The sequence below is a fragment of the Pteropus alecto genome, unplaced genomic scaffold (genome assembly GCF_000325575.1).
Source record: "Pteropus alecto unplaced genomic scaffold, ASM32557v1 scaffold511, whole genome shotgun sequence".
NCBI lineage: Eukaryota > Metazoa > Chordata > Mammalia > Chiroptera > Pteropodidae > Pteropus > Pteropus alecto.
The window spans coordinates 427126-442630 of record NW_006431911.1 but is presented as its reverse complement, the minus strand read 5'-3'; the positions used below and the strand labels follow the sequence as shown (position 1 = coordinate 442630).

Here is a 15505-nt window from a genome sequence, read left to right as displayed (position 1 = left end):
TGCATGACATGGTGTTTTCAGGGGGCAGGTTGACTCACCCACTTTGCTCCAAGTATTCTGTTGAATTTTCCAAGTTCTAACTGATTGCTTAGTGGAAAGGAAATAATTCATTTTTGCGGAGAGAATATTCCATTTCCCATGCTTTAACCTGGTTGTTTAAAAATTGAAATTCTCATATGACATTGCGTTGCCTTTTTTGCATTTTAATTATTTTGGAGCCTTTAAGAGAGTACAGTCATTAGGTAATAATCAGATGCTGACTGCTTAAACTCTACAAAGTGTTTGCTTTCAAGAACCTCAGCCCCACGTAATAAATGGTAAGAGTTTATCAAAGCAAGTGGCATATACTTTTCCTCTCTATTTTGATTCAGATGTGTAACAGTTTCTACCTGCTGCTTTCAAATGGCCCTGAGAACACCTTTTGTGTTAAGCCCACTCACAGCTAGAAGGAACCAGCACCAACCAGACAATAGAATAATATTATCTCCCAACTAAACAAAGCCAAAAAGCCAAAGGGACAAATTGTTCTGTCTGGAATTCCAAGCCTAGGCCTTGTGGAGTCCTGCTATTTTTAGAACTTGAGGGGGAAAGAATCCTCCTTATTGTAAAAATGATCCAATTAAATATCAAGTCGTCCACTGGGAAACTCAGAGTTTCCTTTGAGCACCGTTTCAGAGACCAGTGTTCTTTTTATCAGAGCACAAAACATTGCCCACAGAGGTGGCAGTCTTCAAAGGAAGGAAGGGGGGTTCTGTGGTGGCGGGGTAACCTGTGCCTCATGGGGCGGCTGGCGGTTGGGACAGGCTGCGTCATTACCACTTATGAAGTTGCAGAGGGAGTTTGACCTTGTTATACCAGGAATACAGAAAATCTGACTCCGTCTTAGCTCTCACCAAAGCCTTACATTCAGTTCGCCTTTCTTTATAGGTGTGTTGGGTGTCCAGATGGGAGCTTGGTAGATTATCTGGAGTGAAATTATTCTCATTGAACAATAAAGAAGATTGATACCTTGTACAGACTGAATGAAGTTAAAGCTGAGCATTTATAAATTTTTATGAAACTTAGGAACCATCCATAACTATCAGAGTCAGGCTGCCTTTTTAAAGATGCAACATTACTTACATATAGAATCTTCCGCTCCGAATTTTAAGACTAGAAAGAAGCGAGAGAGACTTTCATCTGGTCCCGGAATCAGAAAGCATGCGTTAGAATGGGTAGCAATTTTACTGATAATCCATGGCAGAATGATCCTTGCTGAGCTCCGACTAACTCTTGCACCGGTCTACCAGCTGCCTGCCTGGTACCAGCTGCCTGCCTGGTGCCCGCTGCTTGTTCTTCACCAGGGTATGGTAAGTGAGGCATTCGCCTGGGGTGCACAAGATGCTATAATCAAGAGAAATAATACTTTTACATTATATTTTTAAAACATATGTATTTTAATTACTGTCGACATACAATATTATATTAGTTTCAGGCGTACAACATAGCGATTAGACATGGATAGAACTTACGAAGCGGTCACTCCAATAAATCTAGTTCCCGTCTGACAACCTACATAGTTACTACAGTATTATTGACTATACTTCCTGTGCGGTGCTTTATATCCCCAGGCCAGGTTCGTAACTACCACTTTGAACCTGTTAACCCCTTCTTCTTTCTATCCCCTTCCATCTGGGTTTGGTTTTTGCAGTTATTTTAATTTTTTAAAATAGTGTGTACAAATCAAAATGACTGTAAACACAAATCCCAGATGGAACAGATATCAATATTTTAAAATAAAAACAGAATCTAACATGCGTGAGACTAGCATGAGGCAAGCGAGGCCAGGGTTCTACAAACACAGGTCGGAGCCACTCGATATTCACATAGTAGGTAATTGATAGTTTTTCTTGTGGCCTGGTATGTGGAGCTGGCAGCTGGGTGTTTACACCGCCTTTAGCTCTAATCTCCCCACTCCCCACGGCGTGCCTCCAAATGTAGAGTGGCTTTATCCTCTGCTCCTGGCATCTCACTTAGTTCTGCTTTGCCTTCTACTTAGTTGCCCCGTCTCCTCCATTCTATCAGAATATCCTTGAAGGCATGGATGTCGCCTTACTTGCATCTGAATCACCAGAACCTAGCATACTGTGTGACACTTATTTGTAATATATTTTCCCCTGTGCTCCATTATTCCTAGAATCATCTTTCTTGTCTCTGGATGTCCCCATCCCAACCTAGTGTCTTTCTAGATCTGGCTTGGTTCTTCCAGTGACATGTGTGGCACTGGCGGGGGTTACCCTCCCCATGAGTAAACCAAATGAATGGAGACCGCAAAGCGGGATGATTATTTTGTAGAAGACCTCCCACCTTGGCCATTGGAAAAGCTGGTTTATTAGTTATCTCCTGCTGCGTAACGAATAACCACTAAGTTAGTGACAAATACTACCCCCCACCCCCCGCCGCACCCCCATTTATTATCTCATAGTTTTTGTAAGTCACAAGTCTGGCGTGTCATGGCTGGATTCTCTGCTTAAGGTCTTACCAGGCTAAAATCAAGGTATTAGTCTGATGAATGACTGTCAGCTGCTAGGGCCTGCGTGCTCCTCCGAGCTCACTGTTTGTTGGCAGAACTCAGTTCCTTGCAGTGTAGGCCTGAGTTGTCCGTTTTCTTGACATGTGCCCCTTTATCTTCAAGCCATCCATGAATGGGACACTGAACCCTTCTCAGGCTTCAAGGCTCCCTACCTTCCTCTTGTACCTTCCTATCCTGCTTTTAAGGACTCAAGTGATTCCATTGGACCCACTCAGATAATCTAGGACAGTCTTCCCTTTTTAAGGTCAGTTGATTAATAACTTCAGTTACATCTGCAAAGTCTCTTTTGCCATCTAACAAAACGACAGCCTGATACCACGTGAAGGTCATGCGATAGTTGAACACTTACAGTTCCAGCTGGTACTTTAGGGGCCAAACGTTTTGGTGTCTTCTTGGCTTTCTCTCCAAGGCATTTGGGAAGGTCAGGGTCTGTCGTTTAGAACCACAGGGATCTTCCTGATGGATCCAAAATCTCTCTTGTCGAATCCCGCATTGTCATTTTCTGGGACTTTGGCATAAGTGTTTCTTTGGGCATCCTGAGTCCTAAGACTGTGAATTCCATCTGGTCATGAGACATGATCTAGCATTCATTTCTCTGTGCCCTGATGCGCAGCACAGAGCCTGATCCATGGGAGGCAGTCTAGACAGGCTTATTTGATGAAATGAATTGATCTGTCCTGTGAATCTTCTATTAGGAATTTTCGAACCAATATTTATAATCACCATTTCCTACCAGCTGTTTCCATATTCCCCAAAATGCTGGAAGGCATCCTCCAGTTGTCCAGGCAATATCTCTTTGAGCAATCCTCATCATAAGTAGCTTCTGAGAGGACTGGATGGACTGTTTGCCTGAAAAAATTCTTTCCTAATTATCGATGCCAACATATGCATCTGTTTCTCCTTCTCATCATTACTCATGCACAGTCTTACACTAATGCCTTCAAATGTCTGAGCTATGGTTAGAACTTGAATTTGTGTACTTAGGTCTGTGGTTGAGTCTAAGAACCTACTACATTTTATTTTAACATGTTGATTTCTTGACTTTGTGAAATCTCTTAACCGTACTTTCAATTTCTTGTTGACTTCTAGGATAAGACTTACATAACTGGATATTTACTTCCATACGAGCAGTGCACGTGCACACACACACTCTCTCTGACTCATTGACTCACTCACCTGCCCACAGTTTCTTAGTCCATTGAGGGTAAATTGGCTAGTTTCAAAGAGTAGCTCACCTGAGGTAATGTCACGCAGCTTTGTTATGCTTGGTTTTGTTTTAGATTTATTTTTTTCTATTTTAACAATATCATTCTGTGCACCTGAAATCCAAAACAATAGGAACAGTAAGCCATCTCCTAGGTCCCTGATTCCATTAAAAAAGGTGGGGACATGTCAAGATCGGCTGGTAAATGTGAAAATTCTGGTAATTTGAAAGGTAGATCCGTTGTCATACCTTTATTTATTGGGTGAATTAAAATGGGGCTTATGTACCATTATCTCGTGAGTACGGTTAGTGTGACTTTCCAGAGATCTGTATAAGCCCTGGGTACAGTGCTCAGATAGTTTCCTCGGACGCCAGCGACAATATTTTGCATTTCTCAGAGAAATATTTCTCCCAGAACATTCCAAGGTTCTTACTGCAGTCGGGGTGCTTGCTACTCATGCGGACTAGACTGTCTGACAACCTCATTCATCTCCTGTAACGGAAGTCTCCGAGAAATCTTTCTGCTGCATCCGAGTGCGTATCTCCCAGATCAGAGTTTGTGAAAACAGATTAAGAAAAGTCCCTGCCAGGCCTCACCAAGAATATGACCTGAGTGCCTGGACGGGAAGGCACATCATGGAACTTGACTTTGCAAAGGTACTTTCCAAAGCATGCTAGACACGTTGGGCAAATATAAGGAAGAAAAGCGGCAGCAGCACTGTTAGAATATTGTCTCTGCAACTCAGTCAACTCTGAACTGCATGCGAGGGGACTGTACCGTTCACCCTCACTGCTGGTAGCATGTCATTTTAATCAGGTGGGATGTGGCCTCGTAGCCACTCCTCATTATGTTACACAATATCACACTTTTTGGACTGTGGGTTTTTGTTAATCTTGTATTTAATGTTATGTATCAAAGATGAATTAAAGCTATGGCGGCCCGTTTTATGACTCAATTTCTAATAAAGGCCCACAGCAGTTACTTCTCAGCACAAAGCTGACACGCGACAACGCATCTGGTGCTCATTTTTCCATTCTCAAATGTTGCTGATTGAAAGAGAAAAGAGACGCGTGGCAGTCAGCTCTCTCTGACAGTCACCATCACCAGGCATATCCTGTGTGCAGATGGAAGCTTGCAGAAGGTGCTTCTGTAAGCACAAGGCATCGCAGTGTTTCATGCATGTGTGAGTGTGTGGATGGGATGTTGGCTTGAAGTCACGTTGCTCGCAGAGGTGCAGGGGTGCTGGCAGTGGTTCAGGCAGTTGAAATGTAAGCTAGCCTTGTAATAAAAGCCCCGGGAATGCAGAGGATGCCTCGCCATTAGGCATTCTCCTCGTGTTTCACATAAATGCATCCTGTTCTCAGGAGCGGATGAGCAGTGCATTTGCACTGGCTCATTCAAATTGAATGCTGGTAAAAGGAGAGTCCCGAGGAAACAACAGTCTGGCGTCTCTGAAGGCAAGAACAAGGTTAAGCTGTCACCCGTGTCCTCCGTCGTTTATTGGATGTTTATTTGCTGACCTCATGCATACCCTCGGCACGTTGCAAAGAGGGACCGATGGGGCGACCGATGCCTGCACAGCACAGGCACCCAGGCAGGATTGCCTGGGCTTTTCTGGGCAATAAAGTTCAAGGCTTTATATGTGGCTTCACCTGTTGTCCCAGAGCCTGTTTTGGATAATGTTTTGCTGGAAGAGAAAGCTTCTCCGGAGAGGCAGTTTGTATTGTATTTTTCTTTTGTTCTTTATCAATGCTGCAGCTTTAACTTTGTCACAGCAAGGGTGAGGAGAGCGAGCGTGCAGAGAGCTTTTTGCAGTGTGCTTTTTCCGTTAGTTTTAACAGGAGCAGAGCGTCCCTGGCAGCAGAACTCACTTGCTCTCTAGTCATGTGCTGTGAGGAATAAAGACACTGTAGGGCAGTGAACCTGAACTTGGCCTGTTCATCCATACTGCATTGAGTGATTGCATGGAGTGGAGTCAAATGCCACTTGGGGGTGAAGAGCACGCATCATCTTGCATTCCTCTTGGATGTAGTAGGAAGGACCCTTGACAGAATCCAGTAATTAAAAGGTAAACCATGAAAATGTATGCTGTGAGTGAGAGCGTGAGGGCCGAGGGCTGATTGCTCGGGGAAGAGGAAGTGGTTTCTTTTTATTTGGAAGGATACGTTCTTTAGATTCTTTTTGGACCGTGGATTAGAAGAAGATGGGGAGAGAGTCTGACTTGCTGCTAACTTATAGCAGAGTCTGGAAGTTACTTTTCCCCATAATGATGATGCTGCTCGTCCCCAAGTACTCAGCGCTGTATGGGTTTTCTGTCCCTGGAGTAGGAGCGTTTTCAGTGGGGATCCTTTGGAAGAGAAAAGTTTGACCGCAGAAATGAATGAGTACACTCTTCGCTGTTTTTGTTTTCTTTCTGGCGAACTCTCATCTTGAGAATTCATTCAGTGTTTTGCAGTAGTTTTTCTGTTTGTTTTCTATTAGCCCTTGACGAGAAGGTGAAGTTCTAGGTAAAAGCATGTCATCTGCTTCATGAAATCGAGTACTATCTTTTGTAGGTCATTGTTACATGTGTTGGCTTTATAGTTACACACAGAAGTAAGCGCTGTCTCTTGGCAGTGTGTGTTCTTGGCAAGTTATTGATGAATTTCGTGGCCGTAAACTTAGCTTGTGCCTAGTAAATGTCCTGTCCAGCTCTTTGAGCCCTTTTACGAGCTGCATTAAAAATAGAAGGATAGGTTTTTAATTAAATTAAGTATTGTATTTGCCCTTCGGGAGCCAAAATGCAGTTATGTGGTCATGAGGACAATATAAATTGCAATTTTAAAATAAGCCTGACTCTCTATAGATCATTGAGGTGTTTCCTTTTATCACCCACACAACTGGATCTATTGCATATGTGTTTTAGTTAACACTCAAATTGAATACGGTGATAATTTGAAATTATCCTATATATATACCCGTTGTATATCCATTATACATATCCATATTTCTTATTGATAACACACACAAACATGTGTGCACGCGCGCGCACACACACACACACACACACACCTTCTGGAAATGAGCCAAGGTGAACCCCATGGATGGATCTGAAGCTTCTGTCTTGTTCAAAAGGTTAGTTTGGGAGCAAAGCAATTTGTCAGTAGCAGAGTTAACAAGACTTTGAATATAGCATTCTTGGCATAGAAATTCAGGTTCTCAGAATGAAGAGAAATGCTCAAGTATGCATCACCCAGTGGCATTTCACTTGAGAAACAATGCCGGTGATTACCAGGGATTCATCACCACATCCCATGTACATCATTGTTTCTCTGCCAGAAAATGCATCTGATCTGAGGTTGAGATGATGGCAATGGAGACAGAGATTTAGAGGAGGAAATGCGAAGTCTTTGGGGAAAGTTGGTATCAGAACTAATTGCTTCTCGTGGAGTCCATGCTGGCACAGGAATCGACTTTATGGAAACTTGGTAGAAGAAACAATTTTGATTGATGGCAGGTTTTTCATCATTTTCAGCCTGTTAAGTATGTTTACCACTCTTTTTGGTTAATTCATTTAATTTCTTTTTTAAGGTACCAGTTAGGTTTTCCCCATGAATACTTTTTTAGTAAGATTTTAAAGGTTTGAACATATAGCTTTATGGAAGATTTTAGAGTACAATGTCAAAGTAAATAGCAAATATGTTGTAAAGGATAAGTTACTAAATTTTCAGGAATACAGTTTTGAACAACGCATACTGAGTTCATAAAACGGCAAGATTTAAGGGCATTGGTAAGAGGATTCAAATTAGTTTTCCTTCATTTTCAATCGAAATTGAAATTTTATTAACTTAATACATTTAATTAGAGAATGTACAGCTGTGTAACAGTAGAAAGTAGGGAAAATAAGCTGGGCTTATATTCCAGAATGTTTTAGCTAATTTGGATGAGCAGTTGAGTTTTTATTATGTAGACTATTTTGCTTAAACTAAAAAGTGTTTGCTCCGTTGAAGAAAGGTGTCAAAAATCCCACTAGCACTCAAGGTTGCTCCAATAATCATTTCTATGGGGGTCCAGCCTGACTTGGCTTGTTGAAACAGACAGGAAGAGTTTTGTGACGATGAAAGTCAGGAATATCTGTGCTTGAGTTATTTCCTAGATTGATTCACCAAAGCAATTGCAATATCTTATATTTGCAGAGCAGCGTTTTGTGAGGAGCTCAGAGTGTTTTTTTTTTATTCTTTAGACATTATCTAATTATCAGAATGCCACAGAGAAATAGAAGTTCGTAGTCTCTCTACTCTACAGTTGACATGACAGAGGGACAAGAAGTAAGGCAATTTGTCCAAGACGATGTGGAAAAATACTGCCACACAGCTAGGAGATGAGCCAAGGTGAGCCTCATGGATGGATCTGAAGCTTTTGTCTTTAAGACCCCTTTACTGGTTGGCTCTCAGTTGTGTCCTTGGGGTCGCCTGCCCAAGGGGAACATGTTCCAACTGATCTCTCTGGACCCCCACCCCAACAGTTTGTGGTAAAAGAATCTCAGTGACCTGACCAACACCTGCGATGACTAACTGGCATGAAAGCAATGAAGAACATGCCTGTCGGTTGCAAAACTGAGGTCGAAGAATTAGCGCATGTCACTAGAGGTCTTTACAGCCAATACAGAAAGCAACAGGAAGTGTGATTTCCCCATGTTTAGACTTGAACAAAAATCTCCTCTCCAGAAGCCCATCAGCTGTCAAGGAGAGAGTTGGGATGCTCTCCCTCCATTTATATAGGAGCCAGAAAATCGACAGTCAGGAAACATGCTTCCTTTATTATTTCAGCTTTTAGTCATCAAGTCAGGCTAAGCTTGTTCAAAGTCGAATTAAAATTATTGAGGATTTGGACAAAGTGTTCTCATGTACTCATGAGGACTTAGTCTGTTTACTCTATTAAGTGCTTTTTTTGAAAGAAATTGTGTCCTAGTTACAGGGTAAGAAGATGATTTCACACACACAGAAGTTCTGTAGAGCCTATATTTTGGAGTATAATTTTAGTTTTGAAGTAGACACCAAAGCATCTTCAACTTAATATATTATTTGGGTTTACAGAAAGTTGGATGGCAAGGCAAGGACTTTCTAGAAGACCATTACAAATTGAGACTGTCTGGCTGTGGTCAGATCAAAAATGTACTACCGATACAGTAATTTAAAGGTAGAGTCCGCGCAGATGGAATCTAAGAGGAAGGTCTGCAAAATGGAGTAACAATACCAGGGGATTAGATAAAATAATCCTTTAGAAGGTATTAGCCCTCCAGGCAGGCACCCAATGGCCCCCTCACTTACTGGATCAGCACCTGAATGGGTTGGGGAACCAAACTGAGAGGGAGGCAGCCTAGCAACAGAGCCACTAATGGGTGAGGGCGGACAAGCGTCGAAGGTTTTCAGAGGAGGAGGAGAGACCAAAGAATCGGGGAAGAGCAAGGCCTGGTAGACATTGAAGGAGCCCTAAGAATCCAGGCTGACTTGGATACTGATTGTCGCGGGCAGAGGCCCGAAGGCTCTTAGTGCCCTCAGTGAAGAGCTGGTGTGATACGAGAGAATCTCTGAGAGCAGAACATGAAGGTCCCCATATGTTGGTTTTCAAGGCTGCAAGAAAAGCTACAAGAGGCACTTAGAGAAATGGAGAGAGAGAAAGGAATGTCTTTTCCTGTGATCAAGGATACTGAGTAAAGTAGCTAAGGTTCATGGGGGTGACCCAGAAGCAGAGGACAGAAATGCAAAGGACCAGCCTGGCAAAGACGTGTGGCGCTCGGGGCGGGGTGGAGAGTGGGAAATGCTTGGAGAGGGTCTGTTGAAGGCTGAAGTCTCAAGTTCCCCACGTGCGTTATATATTTGGAGAAGCTTTGAACCAGGGAAACTCGGGGCTTTTCTCAATACGCTCTTGACCTGCCTAGCATAGCGTAGCGCACAGTAATTGTTTGCTAAACGGAAGCCAGACTTTGTGCTAGGTGCCACTTACGTGAGACGGCCCCTGCTCCTCTGTAAGTTTGTCCTCGGGATTTCTGGGTAACATGGGGAAGGACTGGCCACTCATCCCCAGCTCTCTTTGTCACCCTCTTTTGCTTTCTCTTAATCAGAAGCTCTCTCTACCATTCGACATGCTCCGTTTTCTCGATTTGCTAAGCACTGGAATGGAGGCTCTGTCCTGGTAGTCCTGATCTGTCTCGTTCAATGCCTTCTCCCCCAAGCTCAAAATAGTGCCTTTTGCACAATAGGAAATGTTTGTCGAATGAATGACTCGCTCCTAACTCATTTCAGCCCCTTCTGGAACTTTCCCGCCGGACCAGTGTTACTTGTATTCTGTGTCCCACCCCTCCCGAAAACAAGACTGTTAGCCTTTGAGGGCAGCTGATGACGTCACACTGATTTTTGAAAACCATCATTAATTGGATAACACCTTAAACTTGTGGAGGTACTTGATATTAACAAAATTGAAATTATACCCCCTAAATAGGACCTAATCGCTATCCTTAACATTTTATAGTCATACTCATTGAGGGTCTAGCTCACAGATAGAATAATCTCTAACAGCAAAAGAATATATTTAAATCAGTGGTTCTCCAACAAGGGTGATATTACCTTCCCCTCCCCAGGGATCACTCGGAAATGTCTGGAGACATTTTTGTTGTCGCATCCGGTGTGTTGTGTGTGTGGCCGGGGGTGCTACTGGCATCTAGTGGTTAGATGCCGGGAGACTGCTGAAAATCCTACAATGCACAGGACAGTCCCCGACAGAGAATCGTCTGGCCCAAAATGTCAATAGTGCTGAGGTCGAGAAACTCTGATTTATAATGAAACTCTTATCACGTTGTTTTAGAACAGTTTTTATTATTTGATTTATTTTCCATTATACTGGGCTTCCGCGTGGCAGTGGTTTGTCTAACTCATATCTGCGCATCCCAGGTTCAGCATAACACCTGGTGTATGTAAGTAAGCCTTTTAATAATTGTCTGCTGTATCGATGAATGAATGAATAGTAATGATGCCAAAAAAGGATCTCTAGTATACTCTTTGGGACATCATGATTAGAAACTGCATTTCTAATGAAGACCTTGACATTCAGTAGTCAATAGGGTCAATGTCAAGTTTTAAAAACAGAGACAGAGCAGCCATGCGGTCTTTATTGAAGAAGTTCGCTGAGCCTCACGTCATGGAATGTTAGCACTGAGGGTGACCCATGAGGTTATTCACTTCGGCCCTCTTAAATTACCGGTGAAACACTAGAAAGCCAGATCGGTTCAACGACTCGCCTAAGATCTCACAGGTACATGACAGAACCAGGAGTATCATTGTTTCTAACTCTTAGTCGTGGAATTTTTGCACGCTAATCTGTCTCCATTATTTTAACCCGACAAAAATTGGCACAACACATTCATTGCCTGTAATGATTATACGAGGCACCATCCCGACGTAATATTGAATGTAACACGTAAACATTATATCTTCATAGTATTGTAGAATTTGGCCTGAAACTCATGCTAGGCATTGCCATCATTAATGTAGAGTTGTAGGTAATGGCATGTAAGGGCTGGAAGAAATTTTGATAATCGTCTGCTAATCACCTGGATTCTGGGTGAAGTGAGGGGTGCAGAGATTAGGCACTTTGTCCAGAGTCCTAGAAAGGGGTCTGGAGCTCTCTGCTCTGTGCTCTTCTTCACCATAGAATCGTTTGCTGAAACGGAAGCCTTCTTGCAAACAATATTACAGAGTAACAGGGTTACGTGGTCAGATAAATTTAGCAAATGCAAGGCTAACCAAAAATAAGCCTATCTGTCTGCCAGAGGATATTCAGCACTTTTTACTTGGTGCAGGGCTCCAAGAAGGAGATCCTCGTGTGGCTCCTCCTTAGCTTCTTAATTAGCATATCATCTACACCCCCCGCCCCTCACCCAGCGTTCCTCAGATGTAGTTTGAAAAGTGCTCACTACTTCTTCTGGTCCACTTAGTTGATAGAAAAGTGACTGGTCTTCTTAGGTTTTAGAGATACCGTATTGACTTTTGGATGGCCCACGTTCACTCCCCACCCCCTCCGTGTCTTTTTGAAAGGGCCGTCCGAAGGATTTTGAATCCGTATATTCTGTTTTTCACAGTAAGATTCCCATTCGCAAGCCAAGGTTTCCGAGAGTGTTGGTCCTGTGACCGGTGTTGCATCCTCGTAAAGCAGAACGACACTGGGCTCGGAGTCAGAGATCATGCCTTGGCAAGTCAGCTAACATCTGTTGGTTGGTTAGCAGTGAAATCATGCGTGATCCGAACCGTCTTATGTACGGAATTTCAGCCTGATCTTGGGAGACAATAGGGCTAGTTAGTTTAAAGAATGTACTACGAAATTTGGTGTTTTCCATCCTGTCTATGTTAGAACACATTGGAGCGGCTTGGCGTAGAGACCATTTCAGCTTCTGATCTCCTGCCTGACAGTTCCACGCTGCTAAGAATACAGACGTTATTCTGTAAAGCTGAGGACCTGGATCAGTCCTTCCATTACTTTGTACAACTGGTCAGTATTTAAACTGACTTGAATTTGTAATCAGATCATTCCCTAGTGGGAAAGCACAGCGACAAAACATCGCCCTTTACGTTTCGAGACTACATCAAAGTACGTATCTCACAAATACGTTCACTGCAATAATAACCTTTGGTGAATTATAAGGAAAGGATACGAACATATAATGAATGACAATGAAAATAGAAAATCAAAGAGTTTCTAAGAATAATCCAGCTTGGCATCAAGCCGAGTGATAAAAAATCTGTACCTGCAAGGAAAGCAGTCTAGACAGAAAGAGGGAGAATTGTTTTTAAAAGCTGTCCAAAGGAGCTGAAAATAGTGCTTTGTTTTTCTCACAGTAAGTTTTCTCTTGATTGTAACTCATGGCTTTTAGAAACATTCCATTGACAGTCCTTTCAGAAATTTGGGATGTGCACAGATAAACGCAAACAAGATGGACTCGTGTTCAGGTGAGCTTTGAGCTGACTCACCTTTGGCTTCTCTTCATTGAACTTGATGTCTTTCGAGTTCACCTGGATCAAAACCTTTCCTACATATCACATGAAGAACACAGGTATCTGCCTCATGATTAGAAACAAACCCCTGCCCTTCAGAGTGAAACCAGGTTTACGGCATTAAATGTCATAACATCTGGAAGGGGCTTGATGCCGCTGAAATTGCACCAAATGCAATAACCTTCTCCAACGTGAAATACAAAGCGATAATCCATTTTTACGGAAAATTATGTGAGGGACACAAGTTTAGGAGAGTTGGCCTCCTTATCTAGACTAAACGGTTTATGCAATAAGTGAACATAGGGACATTTATGAGAGGCCGCGACAAAAGTACGTGGATGGATTGGTCAGAGGGACTTTTTCTAATTCTCATGGCTCAGCCTTGAGCTTGATAGATGGGCTCCTCAAAGCATTCTGGAGTCTACTTAGCCTTCTCGCGCATCTTTCTGATTGTTCCATAGGTACGTCTTTACCTATTCGGTTTGCTCTGAAAAAATAAAAATAACCTGAATACATTATCTGCTTCTCTTCTTGTTTTACTGTAGCCAAGTCATCATTATTTCTTTATGAAAATATCTCAGCAGTTCTTGGATGTTTACCTAATATGTCACAGGTACAAGGGACCGGCAGTCGAGAATTGGAGGAAGAGATTCAGCTCAAAGGACGAAGGTTTTTCATCAAGAGTAGTAAATGGAGAGGGTGATAAATAAATGAAAGGGCAAGAAATTTATTACCGAAAAAGCAAGTTGCAATGAAGAGATGTAGCTAACCTCATGGGCGAGGGCGGCCCATCATAAAGAACCGTTATGGATAATTTTTGTTGTCGTTGTTCTAATTATCCATATCAGGAGACAAACATTTGGTGAACATTTCGCATTTATACTAGAAAGGAATCAAAACATGCAATTATTGGCAAACAGGACATAAAGGAAAGCTCTTTTTATTTTATTGAAGTCTATTTTTCTGTACTGTACTTGGTTTTAACAGTGTGTTTCTGGAGTTGCGCTGTTCTTTTAATTACCAGGTTAAGAACATCATAAAACAATAGGGAAGCCATACTTTCTTTGTCTTGGGCTGAGACGAATGTCTAATGTTATCAGCAAGCATTTTAGCAACAAAAATTGCTAATGAAACCTTGATAAATATTTTTCACTGTTTTAGATCCCACAAACATCCCTGGGGGCTCAGGTACATTAAATTTGTGTTAACACCATTTCAGGCAAACCTGGTGATTAAAGGCTGTTCATTTCTGTTTTACGGCATTAAATCTAAGCCTCTAGGAAATTCTAAGACAAATTAAATAATGTGAAAGCAGCCAGCTGAAGATGCACAAAGGAGCATGAGGCTTATTGATTATAAAGTGAAATGAATCTCACTCGGAGCAGGAAGATTGAGGAAGGAAAGTTATATCTATGAAGAAAGCTTTTTAATAAGGTGTTACGAATGAAGAGAGAAGTTTAAATCAAATAAATAAGAAAAACATAATTAAAATAAATTAATCATGGATCAACATCTTGCTGGAATTTCCTCTTGTTTATGAGATTTAATACAAATTATACTAATAACGTTACTGTTCCTAATTTGATATACTTGAATCATTTTGGTAACTTTTGTATATTTTTATAATACAAGTTGCCGAGGGCTAAATGAGCAGTATACAATATAAATTCTGAGATCATCAAGTATTTTCTGCTCCTTCTCTCCACTTCCCTTCTTCCTCATGCATGTGATAGATTTTTCTTGGTTCTAGTCTCAGGACATCGGATTGCCAGTGTCTGCGTCCATCCATGGTCTAACCTGCTCACAGGCCACTGTGACAGTTCTTGATGTGCTAGCTCTACTTTATCTCTGTTGTATGAAAAGTAATAGAGTCATACAATGAAATACTATATAGCAATGCAAAGAATGAAGTATTGTCAATACAGACGTAACATTTGAATGAAAGAAGCCAGATAAAATTATGTATAATGCATGATTTCATTTATATGAAGAATAAGAACAGGCACAACTAATTTACAGAGTCGAAAGTCAGAATAATGGTTACCTCTGGGATCCAGTTGGATATTGACTGGGAAAGGTTGTGAGTGAACGTTCTGGATGCTACGTATGGTCTATATCTTGGCATGACTGTTAGTTCTATGGTCCATACATATGCAAAATCACTGAGCTACACACTTAAGATTTATGCACTTTATATGTTAGACCTCAATGAAAAATTTTAAAAACTATTTCCATATTTAGATGCAAGATACATTCTAGTGAATATATAGAAGAGTTCACTTTTTAAGCAAGAAGGAATCTCTGAATTGTGGATATATTATTATTTTGTACAATTAATAATGTTAGCAAAGACCCTTGCTAAACACTTAACATACATTTCCTCATTTCTCGTGAAGCCTCGTAAGCAGTCTCATTGCCATTTTATAGATTGCCACCAAGTACAGTCCTGCAGTTACTAAGCGTGACAGCTGAGATTTAACCCCAGAATTGCACTGAAGGAATTAATGAAATTTTGACAGCGGTAGAGACCAAATAAAAAATGGAGTCCGATAAATTACTAGATTTGCTCGTTGTGGTTTCTAGTCCTTCTAGAGTATTTCTAATGCAGTCAGCATAAGTACCAGGCCACAGTATTGGTCTTCAGCTTTATGATGGAAGAATAAGTCACACAGGGAATCAGAGGTAGGTTATTAAATATCTCA

The 15505-nt window shown here is 41.7% G+C and overlaps 1 protein-coding gene and 1 pseudogene across 1 annotated transcript in view; one reads left to right on the top strand and one right to left on the bottom strand.

Moving 5' to 3' along the window:
- Positions 1-13018, bottom strand: part of LOC112472267 — a 29242-nt pseudogene extending 16224 nt beyond the window's left edge.
- Positions 1-15505, top strand: part of FRMPD4 (FERM and PDZ domain containing 4) — a 712471-nt gene that overhangs the window by 443522 nt on the left and 253444 nt on the right. The window lies entirely within an intron of this gene.